Below are 21199 nucleotides of genomic sequence, written 5' to 3'. Positions count from 1 at the left end.
GGGTTCAAGGCTCGGTTCCCCAGGTCCCACGTTAGCCAGATGCACAAGGGGGCGCACGCGTCTGGAGTTCGTTTGCAGAGGCTGGAAGCCCTGGCACGCCCATTCTCTCTCTCCCTCTATCTGTCTTTCTGTGTCTGTCTCTCTCAAATAAATAAATAAAAATTTTTAAAAAATAAAAAGAATGAGAATTGTACTGTGGGGGTTGGCGGGGGTGACTGAGTGGTTAAGGAGTAACTGTGGATGGAAGAACAGAACTGTTTAAGGGCAGAAGAAAGCAATGGTTTGGATCTGGAAAGACACTCCCAGGCCAATGTGTTGGAGGCTGAGTACCCAGCCTGTGGCACTACTGGTAGGTGGTGGAACCTTTAAGAAGTCACACTCAGTGGGAGGTCTGAGTTCACCTGGGACATGGACTTTCTAGCTGCCATGAGGTGAGACATGTGCTACCTCACCACAGGCACAAAGAACAGGGCCAGTCAGGATTTCTGAGGATGGGGGGGAAAATGGAGTCAGTCAGTACCTAGCTGTTACCCAGGCCAGAAGGTGACTTCAATGAAGGGCTCAGGTCGTGATCACTGTAGATGCCAAGGTTCTTACAACAGACACAGGGCAGTGACAGAAAGAGCCACCACCCGAGTTCTGACACCATGGCGTGTCAGACTCAATGACTGTGTCCCCAAAGCCCATGTGCTGGAATCCTGAGCTCCCCTGTGCCGGGAGGCGGGGCACTGAGGGAGTGGTTAGGTCACAAGAGTGGTGCTCTCAAGAATGGGAAGAATGTCCTAATCAAACAGAACACAGGAAGGTCCCCATGTAAGACACAGGGACAAAAAAACAGAGGGGTGGGACAAAAATCAGAAACTGGCCCCTCACTAGACCATTAGCAGGTCTGCTAACACTTGATGTTGGCCTTCCAGCCTCCAGAACTGTGTGTGCACACTATGGTTCTTTAAACCTGAAATCCCTGCTGACCTGTTACAGAAGCCCAAGCTGACGAAGACACCTCCTAGAGACAGCCGCCCTGAGGGGAACCGGGTTGTGCATGAGTACTCTTCAGGCCAGGGAGAGACAGGTCTGTTTTATTCACCACGAACCGCAGGGAAAAGCTGCCCATTACACTTCCTGGCCAGAAGCAGGACAGTGGTAATCAGGCACAAGACTCGGGGTACCTTGAGCCCTCCACAGCTCCCAGGTCACTCCATCCCTTCAAGGCCTAACCTGGTTTCTCCCAGGTGCTTTGGGCCTCTTCATATCCCCAACTCTGCAAAGGTCACCGACTGTGTGGCTGGGGAGAGGAAGAAGACTATGGGGAATTCCTGATCCCTTGCTCACCTGTGTGAGGCCAGGGGAGGCTGAGTGGCTCATCCCAGGTCACGTGGCCTAAGCATCACCAACACTGGCTCACAATGTCTGGCCCCAAATTCCTACATGGTGGGAGGGGGACTAACTAGCCATTAAGGTCATAGGGCCTCAAGAGAATGTCGGTCAAGGAAAGGAGTAGAGGGAGGGTGTTTCAAGGCTGGACACTAGGCCCATCTTCCTCCAAAACCATCCCAGACAGCGCTTGTCCCAATACCCCAGAACCCGAGAGTGCTGTCTGACACAGCAAGAGGGTCCTGGTGTGACCATGACTACAGCTAGGTGACGGGAGGCGATCCTGGGCTGCCCACTGACATCAGCCCAGCTGCAGGAGCAGGAGCACCACGAGTGAGTGACACGGCTCCACCTGCGGAGGAAGAGCCTGCAGCAAGGACCTCGGGAGGCCCTGGGAGCTGGGAAAGACAAGAAAGCAAATCTCCCCTGAGCCCCCAGGAAAGACTCCACCCTGCCAGCACCCTGACTGCAGGGCAGAAACACCCACTGGGCCAGGTTGTATACCAAACTGCAAGACGAAAGAACCACGAGAAAATAATCAGCTAATGTGGAAAACCAAAAAGGTTCCTCAAAATATTAAACCTAGAACTACCATGTGATTAGCAATCCCACTTCTGGGTTATGCCAAGGATGTAAAGCAGCATCTCACAGACGTCAGTGCAGCCATTTATCACAGGAGTCAAAAGGAAGAGACACTCAATTGTCCACAGATGGATGTGTACTATTCAACCTTACAGGAGAAAATTCTGGCACACGGTAGCACACGGACAACCCTTCACCAGACAGTCCTCAGTGAAATAAGCCAGACACAGAAAGGTGAACACTGCCAGAGTCTGCTCAAACTAAGGACCAATCAACAGCAGGCAAAAACACAGACAGGGGTGAGGAAGCAGGATGGGAGCTCTGTAAATGGGGACTGTGAGTCAGTCTGGGAAGATGGAAAAGTTCTAGAGATGGATGATGATGGTGGTGATGGGTGTACAACAACCAGAATGGACATAGTCAATGCCATTGAACCACACACTAAAAATAGTAAAAACAACAAAGGTAAGGTTATGTGGATTACAGAAACACTGCATAGATTTAAGCCCATGTTAGTGCAGGAATAGCAAACTAATCTATACAGCAACCTTTCCTCACTCCCTCCCTCCAGATCCTTCCACAGTGTTCTCTGTGGAAGACCTGTGAACAAGTGCACCCAGCTCAGCCATTCTCCTTAGACAAGGCACACATTAAACCCCCAAAACTTCAGTCTCTCTCTCTCTCTCTCTCTCACACACACACACACACACACACACACTCTCTCTCTCTCTCTCTCACTCTCTCTCCCTCTCTCTCTCTCTCACACACACACACACTCACTCTCTCTCCCTCTCTCTCTCTCTGTTCCAACAATGAAGTTGCTCGCCTCTCTCCTGAGCCCAAGAGTCAAGTCAGCAAAGGCTCGCCCACTTGTGTAAGAGGTAAACAGTCCCCATGACCTCCATGAGTCACAGTGGTGAGACAGCCGGGGCGGGTTCTGTGCAGCCAGGCAACACAGCCAGCACTGTGTATATCCTGGGGGGCGGGGGGAGCACGTGATTTACACATGCAGTGACCAATGGAAGGCCAAAAGTGGCCTTTTTAGAGGTGACTCAATTCACTCCCACCCACCATACCGTCTCTCTTCATTTGCCAGTGGAAAGGGGGCAGTGACATGCCATCTGCCATGTGACACGGCAAGCTCCTGAGAGGCTGGCCCACAGCCTCCTGCCCCTAAGCCAGAGCAGAAAAGAGCAGAACAGGAGCAAGGGTCCATTCAGAAGTGGGGACACCGCCCACTTCGCCACCCCAGTGAGAGTTCTAGCTGGGCTTGGCTCGTCCGGAGGGAAGGGCAGATGAAGGGCGAAGACCTGTGTAGCGATGTGTCTGGCCGCAGTAGGGAAGAATGTCTCTTAGGAGAAAGGGAGCTCACTCTAATCTCACCCAGAGACCCCCCATCCACTTCCTACTGCCCCTCCTCACATAAGCGGACCACAAAAGGTCTTGGGTTACCCCTGGAGGCTCTCCAGCAAAAATGGGAAAGATGAAAACTGAAGGAACAGAGGGAAGAAAGACACTAATGAGAAATGGAGGGAAAAATGTAATTAATATGGTACAAACATAAGGGAAATTACATCAGCAAAACAAAAAAGATTCTACATAAGCGTAACAATTAGAAACCAGAAAGTGTCCAGAAACTGAAAAGAGCTGAAATTAAAAATGTAACAGAAGGGTTGGAGAGATGGCTTAGCAGTTAAGCACTTGCCTGTGAAGCCTAAGGACGCTGGTTCAAGGCTCGGTTCCCCAGGTCCCACGTTAGCCAGACGCACAAGGGGGCACATGCGTCTGGAGTTCGTTTGCAGTGGCTGGAGGCCCTGGCATGCCCATTCTCCCCCCCCCCCTCTCTCTCTCTGTGTCACTTTCAAATAAATAAATAAAAATAAACCAAAAATATTTTTAAAAATATAACAGAACAGCAAATAAAGGTGTGTTTAGAGGAACTGGAAAAATATCAATAGAAATACTAAGAGACCAAGTTAAAAAAAATCCAGAAAAAAAAGAACAATAAAAGCTGGGTGCAATGGCACAAGACAGTAGTCCCAGCACTCAGGAGGCAAAGGCGGAATTACATTCAAGGGCCTGGGCTACATATCAAGTTTGAGACCAGAGTTTGCTACATGAGACCCTGTCTCAAAAACAGCAGGCTAGGGCTGGAGAGATGGCTTAGCGGTTAAGCGCTTGCCTGTGAAGCCTAAGGACCCCGGTTCGAGGCTCGGTTCCCCAGGTCCCACGTTAGCCAGATGCACAAGGGGACGCATGCGTCTGGAGTTCGTTTGCAGAGGCTGGAAGCCCTGGCGCGCCCATTCTCTCTCTCTCCCTCTATCTGTCTTTCTCTCTGTGTCTGTCGCTCTCAAATAAATAAATAAATAAATAAATAAATAAATAAATAAAAACAGCAGGCTAAGGAGATGGCTCAACATTGGGTAAAGTGCTTGCCACAAAAACATGAGGAGCTGAGTTCAGATCCCCAGTGGTTATCAAAAGCCAGGTGTGGTGGCACATTTGTCTATAATCCCAGAGGGGGGGGGGTAACAGAGACAGGAGGATCCCTGGGGCTTGCTGGCTAGCTTATCTAGCTGAATTAGTAAGCTGGAAGTTCATAACAGACCTTGTTTCAAAACACAAGGTGGGGGCTAGAGGGACGGCTTAATGGTTAAGGCATTTTCCTGCAAAGCCAAAGGACCCATGTTCGATTCCCCAGGACCCACATTAGCCAGATGCACAAGGGGGCATATGTGTCTGGAGTTCATTTGCAGTGGCTGGAGACCCTGGTGTGCCCATTCTTTCTCTTTCTCTCTGTCAAAAAAATAAATAAAAATAAAAACATTAAAAAAAAACACAAGGTGGACAGCAACAGAGGAAGACACCCAATGTGAACCTCTGGCATGCATATGCGCATGCACACACACACACACACACACACACACACGCACACACACACACACACACACGCACAAACACATGGATGCACACACACACCATTAAAAAAAACCCACAAAAATCAATCAGGTAAAAAAGGAATTAGGTATCTCATTATCTTTTTTATTTTTTTTTTTAATTTTAAATTTTTTTGTTTATTTTTATGTGTTTATTTGAAAGTGATAGACAGAGAAAGAGGCAGAGAGAGAGACAGAGAGAGAATGGGCACGCCAGGACTTCCAGCCACTGCAAACAAACTTCAGATGCGTGCACCCCCTTGTACATCTGGCTAACGTGGGTCTTGGGGAATCGAGTCTTGAACCAGGGTCCTTAGGCTTCACAGGCAAGCACTTAACTGCTAAACCATCTCTCCAGCCCTCATTATCTTTTTAAAATGAATACCAGGGCTGGAGAGATGGCTTAGCAGCTAAGACACTTGCCTGTGAAGCCTATGGACCCCAGGTTCAACTCCCCAGAACCCATGTAAGCCAGATACACAAGGTGGTGCACGTGTCTGAAGTTCATTTGCAGTAGCTAAGGCCCTGGTGCACCCCTTCTGTCTCTCTATCTCATAAATAAAAATAAAAAATAAAAATTATTTAACAAATAAAATACTAGAAAAAACCTGGAAATACTGAGGCAAAAAAACCCCAGTTATAATACAAGAACATTGACCAATACTGACAAAAACCTCTACATCAAAAGATGTGTTTCAGTGGCAGATCAATGTCTAAAGAGATGGCCAGTTGTACAACTTCAACTTCAAGAACTCAGAGGCAAAGGAAAGACACAAACATTTCAGGAGAAGAAAGGGACAAGGGCTCTTTCTGGGGAACTGGAAGGGCTCGGGATTCTCCACTACCATGCTAGGAACTAGAGGGCAGCAGGGCTGTGTCTTCAAAGTTCCAAATGAAATCAGTTTCAGATCACAATTCTAATTACCCCGCTACTTACCTACCAACCAACAGGATGAAACAGACTCTCTCAAAAGTCTCAAAAAACCAAATAGCACACCCTCCCTTCTCTGATGTACTTTTCTTAGGAATGTACTAGAGGATTCCAGCAAAACAAAAATGTAAACTAAGAAAAAATAAAGAAATAAAGTAACAGAGCCCAGGTGCAGGGAGAATTTAACAGAGAAAATTATTAAACAAAGTCCCATGATGACAGAGGAATAGTGGCCCTGGGGAACAACTTGTTCAGTTTCGAGTAATAGAAAACACACACACACACACACACACACACACACAGAGCGAGAGCGAGTGAGCGAGAGAGAGAAATCAAGCCTACACTGGAGATGTATAGTTCAGTGGTGGAGTGCCCAGCCCTAAAAAAAAAAGGAAAAAACAAAATCAGGGGAGGGGAGGGGAGGAAAGGGGAAGGAAACGGAGGGTAGGAGAAGGGAGAGAATTCTTTTCTTCAGTGGTGTAATCACTGTAAATTACCATGTTCCAGGAAACAAGCCCCAACTCACATTCATGCAAGCAACCCTAATCCAACTCAGTGGGTCACACACATGAAATAAAGGGGTTCAGAAGGAGTGGGAGGGACATAAGAGCAGGTAATGGAAGTGACTATGATCAAAGTACACTATATACATCTATGAAATGGTCAAAAAACAAATTAAAAGAATTTACATTTGGGCTGGAGAGATGGCTTAGTGGTTAAGCGCTTGCCTGTGAAGCCTAAGGTCCCCGGTTCAAGGCTTGATCCCCCAGGACCCACATTAGCCAGATACACAAGGGGGTACACATGTCTGGACTTTGTTTGCAGTGGCTGGAGGCCCTGGAGCACTCATTCTCACTCTCTATCTGCCCCTCTCTCTCCCTCTCCCCCTCTCTCTCTGTCACTCTCAAACAAAAAAAATAAAAATGAACAAAAAGTTGTTTAAAAAGATTTACATTGGGCTGGAGAGATGGCTTAGCAGTTAAGCGCTCGCCTGTGAAGCCTAAGGACCCCGGTTTGAGGCTCGGTTCCCCAGGTCCCACGTTAGCCAGATGCACAAGGGGGCGCACGCGTCTGGAGTTCGTTTGCAGAGGCTGGAAGCCCTGGCGCGCCCATTCTCTCTCTCTCCCTCTATCTGTCTTTCTCTCTGTCTCTGTCGCTCTCAAATAAATAAATAAAATAAAATAAAATAAAATAAAATAAAATAAAAGATTTACATTGACGTTCAGATTCTGAAGTCTGCAAATTTCCTTTCGGACATCACTTTGCTGCTGCCGACGTCCCACCTAACTCCAATGTAACCCAAGAGCACGTCACAGGACTCCGCTTCTTTGGACCTGCGTGGGATGTCATATAGTAGGAACCTAGCGTCATCTTGAAAAGCATGCGCACACCACAGTTGTTGTGGGAAATATTTGCAGTGTCAAATGACCGGCTGCTGTGGATTTGAATGACCGATTTTCTGCCTTCTTGATGTGCCAGTTGCTGGCAGAGATCTGAATTTTGAAATATAATCAAACCCAGAGGAGAGGAATGATTTACCACAGGACTAAGTATGCATCCACATGTCCTAAGTGTGCAATCATGGGACACTGTTTGGGATAGCATGGAACAATATAATTTATGCTCATAATGATGCAGGCATTTAATATTGATAAATGTATCGATTCCTGATCTATCCACACATGGTATCTAAACTGATACATTTACAAACAATAACATAAGCTTATTATCTTAGGATGAGGAGAAGACTGTTAAAAATGGTTACCTGTGGGTGGGCAGAAAAGAGGGAGGAGTGTGTCAGGAGACAGCTGGCTTCATTATAAGCCATTCTCATACCGTAATTATGAGATGTTATAATGTAGCAATAAATGCTATGTGTGCTGTACTGAGCAGCATCCTTCATCATCTAACTTAAAATGGACTATTATCAGAACAAATGACTATGACGTTGAACTATTTTCTGGAAAAAAATAAACTTTTTCTCAGGAAAAATCTGAAATATCTTGTTTCCAGTGAGGCTTTCTTCCAGTTCTTGGGGTTTTCCTGTGCCTGTTTTGTTTGTTTGTTTTTTCTTAGATTTTTTTAAAATTTTATTTATTAGAGACAGAGAGAGGGAAAGGGAGAGAGAATGGGCACACCAGGGTCTCTAGCCACTGCAAAGGAATTTCAAATGCACACACCACCTGGGCATATGGCTTATGCAGAGCCTGGAGAATCGAACCTGGGTCCTTAGGATTCACAGCATGCCCCTTAACCGCTAAGCCATCTCTCCAGCCCCACTGTTACTGTTTTTAATCTTGTTTTTATCAGCATCTAAGGTCTAAGTCTCATAGGGCATAAAGCAAATAGGATTTTAGGACCTTTCTTATGAAAAGGACCACAAAACACTTGATGCAAATGTTATTGAATCACGTGAGTTCGTGGGCCCACTGCTGGTGCCCTGTGAGGGCCTGCGCAGGTCAGAGCCCAAGCTTAACAGGGGCTTCATGGCAATGCTGCCTGCCCACCTGGGCCAGGCTGGACAGCCCAGGGCCAGGAAAACACAAAGCCTACTTCAAGGAAATGCACACACAGCAGTGAGCAGCCCTTCTTCCCAGGGCAGTGTGGTGAAGACAAGACAGAGGAGGCGGGACATGTGGTCTGCCAGTTAAGCCGGGGTGCCGACAAACTGGCTTCTCCCATGGACCCAGGCACACCCAGCCTCCCCTGAGCTCCTCTACCTCATCTATCAGGGCAGCGGGGGCTCTGTGAAGACTTCACTGCCACCAACCACAAGGCTCTATAGCTCTCAGTTATTTCCCTGGGGAAGCAGACTGCAAATAGTCTGTGACCTACATCTTTTTAGAAACGGAACAAGAGAGGTTGGGGAAATGGTTCAGCAATTAAAGGCATTTGCTTGCAAAGTCTGCTGGCCCGGGATTCAATCCCCTAGGACCCACACAAAGACAGATGCACAAGGTGGGACATGTACTGAGGTTCACATGCAGCAAAAAGGAGTCTGGCATGCCCCCACACCTCTGTCCCCTCCCCCTCTCATAAACAAACAAAAATATTAAACAACAAAACAGAGAAATGGAGCAAGAGAGGCTGTGGCTCTCCATTAAGCTGTCAGCGGCCCTCTCCCCTGCTGCACAGGAAAGCACTCCTAGATCCTGTCCCAGCAGCCAGACGGAGGACTGGGGGCTAGGACCAGGGTCTAGGGGCAGCAGGGCCTTGTCCAACCTTAAGCCCCAGCCTTATCCTTCAGGGCTCAGGGCCCTTTCATCAGTACAGTAAGCCTGGAAGAACTGATTGTTCTGGGTCTCCTGTCCGTGCCTCAGGAAATCCATCCTTGACAGCCCCTTAGCAAGGGCAGCTCACATTGGGACCACGCTCCTGGCCAGCCACACTGCTGGAAACTGAAAGGAAGTCCGCACAGATAGGGTCCTGTGGAGCAGCTGACCCTCTGTGGCTGGCACCATAGCTAGTCACCCTGGGCCACTGAGGAACAGGAAGACAAGAAGTCAGGAGGCCCTTGAAGGTTTGCATGCAACAGGAAGAAAGTAGGTCCTTTGCTCAGCCAAGCTCAGTAATTTCCAGCTATAGACTTCTGCTCAGATGGGCCCATGGCTGGGCATCCTTCCATCTCCTGGCCTTCCTTGGGGTCAAAGGGGTTCCCTCCCTTTTCAGGAAGCCCGCCCTGATCTCCCCTTTGCAATGGTGGTTCTTCCTAGAACCCCCAGCATTCAGCCTACCACGTTCTCTGTGCCCTTCAGCATTCCACCGATGGCACTGCTTTTGTCTAGTTCCTGGGATGGGCATGTACAATACCCCGCTGAACAACACCTCATTACCTTGCTAGAAATCCCCTGGATACATACCACACTGTTACCCATTTTACACAAGGCAACAAGAAGCTGAGGGTCAACACCACGGCTACTTTTACGGAGTCTCCCAGGGAGATGGTGGGTGCTACAGCCAGTGGGGCAGACCCCTCCTCCTCTCAACTCCCCAGCACAAGGTTGGCACTGTGGTCTTCAACATAGCTGCATGTGCCAGGATCACCAGTGCATCCTGACTCGTCTCCCCTCACCCTGCTCGGCGCTCCAGAAATTCAGGGTCAGGCAGGCATATCCAGTACCCTCCCCTCCCTCCCTCCCATCTCAAGCAGGGCCTAAGGGATGTGACAGAGATCCTCTTCCAGTCCGGGTGCTGCCTCCACGTGGCACTGCCTCACCTCCACAGCCTTCAGGGCTCAGCAGAAAGCCCTGGGGCAGTACTGCACCTGCCCCGGCTGCACTCACAGGCTCTACACAAAAGCCCACAGAACCTGCTGTCAAACACCCAGCTCCCCACCCACACGGCAGGAATTAAAAATAGCAGAGCCTCCATCAATCATTGACCAGACTGCCCACAAACTGCCCTCCAGGGGCCAGCACCTGGGCAGCCCAGACTGGCAAAAGAGAGGGGCCACAACAGTCACCCCAGGGGCTGAGCCTAAGCAAGCAGTTTCTAAAAGACCCTTCTTAGAAATAAAGACAACCCCCAGTGGCATTTGGATTACTGAAGAAGCCTAAAACCCTGGAGATGGAAGAGCCTATTATGAGACCATTAGGTCTAGTGGCCTATTTAACTTGGGATGAGAGCTGAGGCCCACGGAGCAGAGGAGTCTGTCTGAGGTCTCAGGGTAAGCTGGGGACAGTACAAGACCCTGAATCATGTCTCCTGACTTTCTGGCCAATGCATTTCAGCCAGGCTGGCACCCCTGCCACCTAGAACACTCTCGCAGCTGCCAAGCTTAGCCTTGGAGAGCCCGAGAGAAGTGATCAATGCACTCCAACAGCTCCCATGTCATCATCGTGTCACCCAGAAGTGCCGCCTGCTCTGCGGAGGAAGGCCAAGGGACACCATTTCTCTCCAGCTCACCTCCCTCTGAGCTGATGGCAACCAGAGAATCTGGGGTTGGTAGTCACGGCTCTCATCTCCCAAGGGTTCGAGGAGCCACAGCCACCATCAGCCCCAGTTCAGCCAGGGACCACAGGGTGCTACCCGCACGCTCTTCTGGAAAGGGCCCCCTACAGGCCACATTTGGGGTTGAGGAAGACAGGCTGGGCAGAGGAGGCACCCCAAGAACTCTCCTTCTCAGTGCTGGGTCTCAAAGGGGACACCTGGTCCCACATGGCTGGACGATCTGGAGGTGCAGTGTGGCTTAGCCTGTGGGAGGAGGCAAAGGACTCTCAGGGCATCAGCAAGGAAGGCCCCTCAGGACCCACCCACAGCAGCGCTGTCCTGCACCTCAGCCTGCTGACTGCCTGCTGCCGCAACACATCGTCCGTACTTCCTGCCCAGCGCAACACCCGCTCAGCCCATGGAAAGAGGATAAACACAGGAATAGCTTCAAATGAAAGACACCAGTGGGTGGTGTTCCAGAAACTTCTAGCTGTCGTCCCTTCACCATCTGCCCTCCCTTGCTTTAAGAACAGAACATTCACCACAGCCTGGCAAATAAGACCATACAGCAGCACCAAGTAAGGACCATGATCCCAGCCTTCCCGGCAGTTCAGCAGGGCCTGCTGGAGGACGTGAGGGAGCTGACTCGGACCACACCAGTAAGGGAAGCTTAGTATAATCCAAATGTGACCCCCAAACAGCAGCGTAGACACAGCCCGGGCACCTGCCAGAAATTAAAATACTCAGAGGCCAGGTATGGTTGGCGCACGCCTTTAATCTTAGCAGTCAGGAGGCTGAGGTAAGAGGATCACCATGAGTTCAAGGCCACTCTGAGACTACATAGTGAATTCCAGGTCAGTCTGGGCTAGAGCAAGACCCTGCCTCAAAAAACCAAAAAAATAGGGCTGGAGAGATGGCTTAGCGGTTAATCGCTTGCCTATGAAATCTAAGGACCCTGGTTTGAGGCTTCATTACCCAAGACCCACATTAGCCAGATGCACAAGGAGGCGCAAGCATCTGGAGTTCGTTTGCAGTGGCTGGAGGTCCTGGCACGCCCATTCTTTCTCTCTCTCTCTCTCTCTCTCTCTGCCTTTCTCTTTCTGTCTGTCGCTCTCAAATAAATAAATAAAGATAAACCAAAAAATTAAAAATACTCAGGCAACACCACTGGACATGCTCCCCTAAAATCAGGATTGTAGGGTAAGATCCAGAACTGTTTCGTAAGCTTCCAGGTTATCCTGGCAAACTACAGCCTTAGAGAATACTCAAGGCAGGGTAACAAAAGGAGCCTGGTACCTCAACCATCCCATGGACCAGTCATAAAACCTGGGCTCCGATTTCTAAAGACAGAGATGAACGCCTCTCTGACTCAGGGACCCTGAGGCCCAGCACAGGTGGGACGGGGCACAGTAATGCTGAGAAACGGAGGCAGCATGCCTAGGATGGCAGGGTAACGAACAACAGACAGAAGCGCGTCCTTCACAGGAGCAGTCGGAAGCCCTGGGCCAAGACAGAAACCAGGGGCTGGAGAGAGGGCTCAGAGAGTAAAGGGCTGTGTGTGCTTGTGAAGCACGACGGTCCGGGTGGGATTCCCCAGAAGCCATGTAAAGCCAGACGCACAAAGTGGCCCGTGCATGTGGGATTCATGTGCAGTGGCAAAAGGCCCTTTGCACCCATGCTCCCTCTCCCGTCCCCCCACTCATCTCACAAGTAAATTTTAAAAAATTGAAACTTACAAAAGACAGAAACCAGTGTGTGGTTGTTCCCTGCCTCCAGCCGTCCACCCCTCGAGGCCTCCCATGTGCTAGCTACGCGACAGCAGCGCACGTGGGAAGGGTTTCGCATTCAGGGCAGGACCACGACACAGAAGGCAAGCAAAAGCAGGAGGTGGAAGCACGAATATTAAAAAGATGGTGACAGCTTTTTTATAATCCCGACTCAGCTGAGCAGCGCTTTTCCAGGCATTTCTTCTGCCATTTTGTCTTTATCTGCAAACACAGGACTTGGACAACATCGAAGAGGGAGGTCCGGCAAGTCGCCGGCCATTCCAGTCCACTAAGACAGAAAATGGCACGTGACTCCAGAGCAGTCTTTGTGCCTCCAGTGTGACCTCAAAGCTACTGTCCACTGGACACTGTCTTTTCTGTGCAGGACAGAGAGGGCTCATCCTGCTGCCTCAAATGAGGAAGGAAAAGTAAAGAAGAAAGTTGGAGCTGTCCAAATCTTTGGGCCTACAAGAAGGGGTCCCACTGTCAAGGGAGAGAAACGGTCCTGCTATGCTGGGGTGTGGTTTGTCTCCCAGATTCACCTGCTGGAAGGGAGGCCCCTAAGGTAATGGCTTTGAGATAATAGAACCTTTAAGAGATAAGGCCTAGTGTAGGTGGGACTAGAATCATCACTGTAAAACTAGCTATTACAATGCCAGTCCACTACAAAAGTAGGTGCCAGGCTGGAGAGATGGCCTAGCAGTTAAGGTGCTTGCCTGTGAAGCCTAAGGCCTCATATTTGAGTCCCACGTAAGCCAGACGCACAGTGATGCGTGTGCACAGGGGGAAGCGTGTGTCTGGAGTTCAAGTGCAGTGGTCGGATGCCCTGGCACGCCAATGTTCTCTCTCTTTCTCTCTCATTAAAAAAATAATAAAGGCAGCTGGGCATGGTGGTACATACTTTTGATACCAGCACTCAGAAGGCAGAGGTAGGAGGATCACTGTGAGTTCCAGGCCACCTTGAGAATACAGAGTGAATTCCAGGTCAACATGGGCTACAGTGAGATCATACTTCGAAAAACTAAAAAAAAAAAAAAAAAAAAAAGGCCAGTCTGTTGGGCTTGCCTCAAAAGAAAATAAAAACAAATAAAAAAGTAGTTGCCAAACATGTTTTTAGAACTCCAGATTTGTAAACCAAATAAAACCTGTTTTCTTTATACATTATCCAGTCTCAGGTGTTTTGTTGTAACAACACAAAACGAGTAAGACAGGTTTCCGGACAACATCCCTACAGCTTAAGCGCTACATTTCACTTTATCCATTCTTCCCAAAAGCTTGGCAGTCATAGGGCCCATTGGGACAGTGCAGGAGAGGGAGCAAGCTGCAATGTCACTGTCCCAGAGACAGGGCCTGGCTTGAGTGCCCTCCAGCTGATGATGCTGCCTATGAACTCCTGAGCCTTACTGTCGTATGAAATGGGTTTATTTATTTGTCAACTTTAGGGCTGTGGAAAAAAGGAATTCTTCTGGATCCTTGGGTATACATTTTATCTAACCTAAGTAACACGGAACTTAAAGACAAAGACCAAAAGCACGAGACAAGGAACGCCACTCGGTACAACCCACTAGGCAAGCCCCGTAAACCCGTGAACGTTAAAGCCAAGTTTGTAAGGCCGGAACTCCTCAAAGCACAAGCCCAGATAAACTTCCATTGAGAATTTTTTTTTGTGGGGGGCGCAAATTTCAAGCCTGGGCTGACCTGAAATTCACTCTGTAGTCTTAGGGTGACTTCGAACTCACAGAGATCCTCCTATCTTGTGCTCCCAAGTGCTGGGATTAAAGGTATGTACCACCATACCCAGATATATTTTTTTAACTTATGTGTTTATTTATTCACAGGAAGAGAGAGAGAGAAAGAGAATGGGTATGGGTGTGCCAGGGCCTCTTGCAAATGAACTCCAGCCGCATACACATCTGGCTTTACATAGGTACTGGGGAATCGAACCCAGGCTATCTGGCTTTGCAAGCAAGTGCCCTTAACCACTGAGTCATCTCCCCAGCCTAAAGCTGTTGCTGTTTTTGTTTTGTTTTGTTTTGTTTTAATAAAGTGTCATTATGTAGCCAAAGCTGACCTCGAACTTGATAAAGAGTTTAGCCTTGAACTCATGAACCTCCTAAATGTTGGGATCACAGGCTTACCCACTACACTCCCCTTTCTGTGACAACTTCCAATATAGATTTCAGAATATGATTTATGGGTAAGTAATAGTATAGCGGGCAAGTTCAAGCTTAAAGGTACATTTTAATACTGACTACAATTGGCCACAAAAAAATAAAATAGTCTGATAAGGAGATTCTTGGGGATCACTCATTAAGTACAACTCACTTAAGCCAGTATTCAACAATGAAATATAATCACACTATCCACGATCCAATCTACTTGGAAATCCAGCATACTATCTTGTTAGTAATCCTTGGGAATGGGAAGATCACCACTTTGTGTGGAAACCCATGGGCTAAAGTACTAAGCATTATGTGTTTTTTTTTTTTTTTTTTTTAATTTTAGGGGCTGGGGAAACGGCTTAGCAGTTAAAGCGTTTGCCTATGAAGCCTAAGGACCCTGGTTTGATTCCCCAGAACCCACGTAAGGCAGATGCACAAGGGGGTGCATGCATCTGGAATTCGTTTGCAGTAGCTGGAGGCCCTGGCACACCCATTCTATCTTTCTCTTTGCCTCTTCCACCCCCCCCCCCCCGAAATAAAGAAAGAAATAAAATATTTAAGAAATATTTTAGGGCTGGAGAAATGGCTTAGCAGTTAAGGCATTTGCCTGCAAAGCCAAAGGACCTCGGTTCAATTCCCCAGGACCCACTTAAATCAAATACACAAGGTGGAGCTTACATCTGGGGTTTGCTTGCAGTGGCTGGAAGCCCCGACTCACCCATTCTCTCCCTCTCATTCTTTCTCTCAAATAAACAGATGAAAAATAAATAAAATATTTTATATATTTTTATTTATTTGAAAAAGAGAGAGAATGGGCAACCAGGGCTTCTAGCCACTGCAAACAAACTCCAGACACATGTTCTGCATTGTGGATCTGGCTTTACAAGGGTCCTAACAGCTTTGCAGGCAAGACCCTTAACTGCTGAGCCATCTCTCCAGCCCACATATTTTTTTAAAGGAGAGCAACCAAAAATAAATAAATGAAAAATGTGCTCACTCTGGCAGCACACACGCTAACATTGGACAGACAGAGTAGATTTGCATGGCCCCTATGCAAGGATGACAGGCAAATTCATGAAGCTGTCCCTGTTTGTCTGTGAGGATAAAGTTTTCTGAGTCCATCCAACTTCAGCAGCAGTGATCTCCAGGAGGAAGAGGGGTGAAAAGGAAACAAGCTCCACCACAACGCTCCCTGGAGAGTGCAGCCCATAGAAAGCCTATGGAACCTGGGAGATAGAGAGCTCTCCCGCACACATCTTTAGCTGGGTCAAATTCACGTGCCAAGATGGGCAGCAACTGCGGCTCCCTGTGCATATCAGTGAGGGGATCTACACAGAGGTGTGCTGGCTTGCCTCCACGACCCACTCCGGCTCACACAGAACCCCTTTTCAAGGAGAAAGCCTTCGTAAAAAGTACTTAAACTTCACTCTGGTTTAGCTCCCACTGGGGCTGCTTTGGACATAGTTGTTAAGAGTCCCAACGGTGAAACACAGTCATGTTTGTCAGGAGCTATTTTGAATTTCTGAGTACTTTGAATATTTGAATGAATTATAGAGAATGAATTTCAGAGCTAGGGAGATGGGGCAGTGGATAAAGCCCTTGCCTCACAGGCGTGCATACCCATGTTTGGATTCCCAGAACTCACAGAGAAGGCCAAAAGCCAGACAGGCCAAAAAAGGTGTAGCAGGTGTCTGTAGTCCCTATGCCGATGTCAAGAAGGGTGGTGGAGAGAGCAGAACCCACCAGAAGCTCGTTTGACAGCTAAGCTGGTAAAAGAGTGGTGAACAACGACCCCTGCTTCCAGCAAGGTGGGAGGCGAAGACCACAGTGCCAGGTGAGCCCCTGCGCTCCCACAACACACAAATAGAAAAGAACATGGGATCCTGGTGGCCTGTCACTGAAAGACTGCATTCTCACTGGAAAGCTCCATGCAGAGTACAAAGAATCGAGTCTCCTCATCACAAAACCGCTTCGGAGAATGGACTAATACATCCAAGAAGCAGAAACACCAATGATGCACAGATCCAAATTAGAAGACTATATTTAAACACGCGTCATCAGCTAAAACTATATAGGTTTTCATACTCCTATAATAATCATTCTATTAAAAAAAAACAAAAGAAAGAAGGAATAGATAAAAACTAAAATTAACGACCAATAAACAGAATATTAAAGAGACATGTTCAAAATTCTAGCACATGAGGTGGGAGTGTGGGGTGGCGCATGCCTTTAATCCCAGCATTAGAAAGGCAGAGATAGGAGGATCACTGTGAGTTTGAAGCCAGCCTGGAACTACAGAGTGAGTTTCAGGCCAGCCTGGGCTAGAGTGAGACCCCCACCTCAAAAAAATAAAAATAAAAATTCCAACACATGTAATTAGTACCCCATTTCTTGGTTTGGAAAACTTAAAAGCATAGGAATGTCAACTCTTCCCAAATAAATATATTCAGCTTTATTCCAGTCAGGGGCCTCACACTCTGGGTACCCCAATTCTGCTTCCAAGTCAGTAAAACAGGGAAAGAAGGGCTGGAGAGATGGCTTAGTGGCATGTGCCTGTGAAGCCTACAGACCCAGGTCCGATTCCCCAGTACCTAAGTAAGCCAGATGCACAAGGTGGTGCAAGCATCTGGGGTTCATTTGCAGTGCCTAGAGGCCCTGGTGCACCCATTTCTCTATCTGCTTCCTTCCCTCCCTCACCCCTCTGAAATAAATGAATAATATTAAAAAAACACAGTAAAAGAACTCAACATGCACCAGTGAGGGAAAGGCTGAATAAATTATGGTACTGCTGCACTGAGAGCATTCCACAGCCACTGACCTGGAGTGACAGCAACCCCAAGTTACTGCTGTGATGAACAAGCCACACACAGAAACTGGAGGCCGAGGTACAAGGCAGGGATTCATGGCGGCGTGGCTACAGGAGCAGGAGAGGAGGCTCCAGCTGGGGCCTGCCCCTCCTCCTCAGGTGGGAAGGGCGCTGAACACACCGGACCCTACACTCTCGTCCCAGCTGCTCAGTACCAGGTACCCCACACCCTCAAGGTGGCCCACCTCCTCCGTGTCACAGACCGCGGGAGGACTTTGTCCTGTTGAAGGGGACCAGCCCCGGCTCTGGTGATGCAGCTGGCCTGCCTCTAGGTTCTCCTATCGGGCTGCTCCCTGGCAGTCTCCTTACTTCTCACTTTCCTTAATTCAGCTCCTTTCTTAAGGACATCACCGGGCCCTTGACTTCAAAAGTAACTAATTGCCTGTCTGGCCTGGCCGCCCACTTGAGATCTCAAAGGCACTGCTTAAGCACAACATGTGCAAACCCCGAGTTCATAACCTTCCCCACCTCCCAAACCAACAGGGCCCTCAACAGTGTCCCACGGACAACCAGGGCGAGCCTCGGTCTCCTGTACACACATCCCACAGGGTTAGGCAAAACTCACTAAGGAAGATTTCAACAGAAATGCCTTGTTACCTAACTCCTAAAATTAGCTGTGCCCTTTGTGGTGGACACAGCAAACTCACATCGGCTGTCACCAGCCCTCTCCCTCCAACACATACACACACCCCTTTCTCCAGAGATGCCATGCCCCAGGCTTAATGTACGTACCAGGTCTCCCTGAGAACAGCCTCCACCCGCACCCATGGTTCTCACCTTCTTTCTGCCTCCTAAACCAGACTCGCCCTGTCTCAACGAGTCTAGGGCAGGAGGTCCCTGATTTCCTCAGCCACCTTCTTTTCTGCTAACGCAGTGGGACCTCCTGGAGCACAGGCCCAGAAAACTCCACACTAATGATCACAGAGCTGGCCTGACCAGGGAACACTCCACCCCCAGCTTGGTGGTTCCTTGGTAACACGCCCACAATAACAAGATCATCCCTGCCCGGCACTGATCTCAACCTCCTGCAAACAGCTTGTCATCCACTTCTCCATTTGTGACAACCATTTGCCACCCAGAACACTGGGGCCCCGTGGCTGAATGACTTGTCCCAGGTTACTCAGCAATGAGAACGCTGTCCCTGACCTCCCAGTGGTCCACAACCCATTACTTTCTCACATCATTGTGGTCAGGACCAACAGAAGTCCTGTCCCTATTGGGTTGTATCATTAGGATCCTCCCCCAGCTTATTTTGTAGGGTCAGGGTCAGCACATCTAATATGGAATGCTTTCAGTGGTTACTAGAAAGTTCCATTGCGCACCCTGAGGCACAGTCCCTGGCTACCCCACAGGGACTGACTGAGGCCTTCAGGACCCACCATAACCCCACAAAGGAGGGCCTCAAAGGTAACACGAGCTGGGCTGAGGGGATAAAAGAGTTTCTATGGCCTGTGAGAGTTTAAATTTAATTTAATTTAATTTTAAAAACCAACTGCTTTTACAAATGCCACCTACCCTCACTGGAACCTTGGTTTAGTTTACCCTAAGAGCTTCCCTATCTAGGTGCCCCTCAAATTCCCAATGTTTGGGAAGGAAGGGGATCAAAGTGTGTTGTGAAGAAAAACCCAGAAATTGGAAAGTCTTCCCTTGGCCACACCCAGACTCTCCCTCTTTCCCATGGGACCTAGTACCAGGAACTGCCTCAGGCTTAAAAGGGAAAAACACCGCTAGGAAAGGAGGAAGGAAAGGTCTTGGGGCTCACAAGATTCTGAACAAAGCACAAACACCCATTTCTGCCCACCTTAGATTTCTCTGTTTTTCAGAGATCCCCTCCAGCTGCCCCAAAACATCCATCCCGTTCCCACCCCCCCCCCAAGCAGATGACTAAGGCATCACTAATCAATAAAACCTTCTAGATTAAGACAACCCTTTCTAATTTCCCTGTCCCTGGCTAAAAAGAAGGGGCCCTTTGAACCAGAGTGTGGCTCAGTGGTAGAGCATCTCCACCCAGCATGCATAGGCCCTGGGTTCAACCTCAAGGGACACTCAGGCAGCCCCACCCCCTAAAAAAGAAAAAACAATGCCAGGCATGGTGGCTTGTGTGTATAATCCCAGCACTCTGGACGCCTAGTAGGAGAAATGCCATGAGTTCAAGGTCATCCTGAGGCTACATTGAGTTCCAGATCAGCCTGAGCTAGAGAGAAACCCTCCGTCAAAAAAAAAAAGATAAAAAATTAGGGCTGGAGAGATGACTTGGCAGTTGAGGCACTTGTTACAAAGCCTAAAGACCCAGGTTTGAGTCCCAAGTACCCATGTAAGCCAGATGAGCAAGATGGCACACGCATCTGGAGTTCATTTGCAGTGGCTGGAGGCCCTGGTACACCCATCCACTCCTCTCTGCCTCTCTCTCTCTCAAATAAATAAAATATTTTAAGAATAATCAAATAAAAATGAGGGGCTCAAGCAGTAGAACTCAACTGCTTTGTGCATTCAGTTTTTGGTTATTTGAGACTGGGTCACATGTGGCCCAGACTGGCCCCACGCTGTGTATCTGAAACTGACCTTGAACCCCTGGTTCTCCTGCTTCCTCCTGTGGAGAGCTGGGATACCAGGTGTGCTCCAGCACAGCCAGCTCTCAAATGGCTGAACCTGGTCCTTCAGCTCCACGCCTCCTCTGCACCTGTATTAGTTTCTACGTCACCTCTCTGCTTTTTGCTACCCATCCTACTTTAACCACACACACACTCACTCCTCCTCTTGCCTCTCATTCAACGGACATTTCCTGCACACCTACAAAGGCAGGGCCCATCCTGGGCACTGTGGAGGGATGACTCATAAAACAGCCCCCACCCTCCACAGTCCCAGGACAGGTGGCCATAGAAATCCTAGGAAGGCAACATTGTGAGAACTGGGCCAGTGCCAGAGGAGTGGAGGAGGAGGGCAGTGTGGGCACAGAACATGTCCCGTACCTCCTCTGGAGGGCAGGAGCCACCTGAATGACTCTTTAATAAGGAATGGCCAAAGTGGGGGAAAGAGAACAGAGCACTATGAGCTAAGACAGGCCGCTCAGGCTGACTAGGTTGTTTCCTGAAACCTGCACCTGGCTCCTTACGTACCTGGCCCTGCCATTCACCTTACGCCTGAGTGGCATGCACCAGGCACACACCCGCATGGTGTGTTGGTCGCCACCTGTTCTCACTGGTCAGTACTTGAACCTCGTAAATCTGTTTAAAATATTAACTCGCTGAAAATGCTTACGAGAAGCCTACGAAGTAGGAATTATAATTAACCCCCACCCACCCCCCGCGCCGCTTCTTTTTTTAACAGACGAGAAAACCAAGGCAGAAGGACTCCAAGCGGGAATTACGTGGTAGGACGGAAGACGAGCATGCAGAAGCCCAGCGGAGTGGGCAACCTAGGGTCAGAAGCAACAGACTTGCCACCCTACGGCACAGACAGTGCCTTGAAGGAAGGGCCCTGTGAGGTGAATCCTTCTGGAATCCCCAACCACCGAGGAAAGCAATGGAGGCACGGAATGCACGCGATCGGGGCGCGCCGGGCGGCTGGCCCTGCCCTGCACGAGCCTGGAGTTCCTAAGGTGCGGGGAGGGCTGGGCAGCGGGGCAGCTGAGGCCCGGGGGGACGGCGATCGAG

At 49.0% G+C, this 21199-nt stretch overlaps 1 protein-coding gene and 1 non-coding gene across 2 annotated transcripts in view; one reads left to right on the top strand and one right to left on the bottom strand.

Moving 5' to 3' along the window:
* Positions 1–21199, bottom strand: part of Anxa11 (annexin A11) — a 47023-nt gene that overhangs the window by 25133 nt on the left and 691 nt on the right. The window lies entirely within an intron of this gene.
* Positions 15670–15774, top strand: LOC123455868. The gene has a single exon (XR_006634182.1). It is a non-coding gene; the product is annotated as a U6 spliceosomal RNA (small nuclear RNA).

The sequence above is a fragment of the Jaculus jaculus genome, chromosome 18 (genome assembly GCF_020740685.1).
Source record: "Jaculus jaculus isolate mJacJac1 chromosome 18, mJacJac1.mat.Y.cur, whole genome shotgun sequence".
Classification (NCBI taxonomy): domain Eukaryota; kingdom Metazoa; phylum Chordata; class Mammalia; order Rodentia; family Dipodidae; genus Jaculus; species Jaculus jaculus.
This window is presented reverse-complemented; position numbering and strand designations above follow the sequence as displayed.